Consider the following 1,443-nt stretch of genomic DNA (forward strand, 5'->3'; position numbering starts at 1 on the left):
TCTATCTAGTTCCAGGACATTTTCATCCCCCCCAAAGGAAACCCCATACCCACTAGCCGTCACTCCGCATTTCCCCTCCCCCAGCCCCTGGCGACCACTAATCTACTTCCTGTCGCTATGGATTCGCCCGTTGTGGGCAGTTCTTGTAAGTAGAATCATACAACACACAGCTCTTTGTGCCTGGTTTCTTTCACTTATGCTTCACGTTTTCCAAGGTCAGCCACATCAGGGCAGGTATCAGTACTTTATTGCTTTTTATGGCTGAATATTTACTACTTAAAAAAATAAAAATGAGTGTATAGTTAGAAATTGACAAAGTACAGGAAACCAAAATAAATCCTGAAAGGCCCCCCACACTCCACCTGCCCTCTATCCCACTCATCATTCCAAGGGCAATCGCTATAAAAAATTAATTAAAAATATATAAATACTAGAGGCCCGGTGCACAGATTTGTGCACCAGTGGGGTCCCTCGGTCTGGCCTGCATGCTCTCGCAACCCGGGACCCTTGGGGGGTATGGGAGAGCCGTTTTTGGCCTGATCCCTGCAGGTCAGGCTGAGGGACCCCATGCACCGGGCTTCTTGTCCTATATAATAAAGAGGTAATATGCAAATTGACCATCACATCCTCACACAAGATGGCCGCCCCCATGTGGTCAAAATATGGCCACCACAAGATGGCCAGCAGGGAAGGGCAGTTGTGGGTGATCAGGCCTGCAGGGGAGGGCAGTTGGGGGCAACTGGGCTGGCAGGGGAGCAGTTAGGCGTCGATCAGGCTGCAAGGGAGTGGTTAGGGGTGATCAGGCTGGCAGGCAGAAGCAGTTAGGGGCAGACAGGCAGGTGAGTGGTTGGGAGTCAGCAGTCCCAGATTGGGGTCCCAGATTGGAGAGGGTGCAGGCTGGGCTGAGGGACACCCCCTCCAGTGCATGAATTTTGTGCACCAGGCCTCTAGTATGCATATAAGATCTTTGGTTAATTCTGTTGCATGTTTTCATGCCTGTGCGTTGAGCCCCCTGGTGGTCAGTGTGCGTCATAGCTACCAGTCAAATGGTTGGATGGTCACTTGGGCTTTTATATATATAGATACCTTCCTGAAACAAATATATCTATACGCACTTACTAACAGATATTACTGTATTATTTCATTTAAAAATATTCAACAGAAGGGACCATCACACATCTTTTTTTGCAGGATGGTTTGTTCACTAACAAAGTATGGCTTGGAGAGAACTGTGCCTAACCTGGTCCCATCCCCGGATCTCCCCCCACCTGGGGCCATGGGAGCCTTTCCACTTTACTGATGGACTGGGTGTAACTAGAGGGAGAGACTACCTCTGGGAGGGACCTAAAGACCTTGGCCAAATATGGCTTTTCCCACTGAGAGGGCAGGGGCAGGGCCCACTGGGTCTTCAGGTATGGGCACTCCGGTGCCAATTAGCTGGCA

The sequence above is a fragment of the Myotis brandtii genome, unplaced genomic scaffold (assembly GCF_000412655.1).
Source record: "Myotis brandtii unplaced genomic scaffold, ASM41265v1 scaffold114, whole genome shotgun sequence".
Lineage (NCBI taxonomy): Eukaryota > Metazoa > Chordata > Mammalia > Chiroptera > Vespertilionidae > Myotis > Myotis brandtii.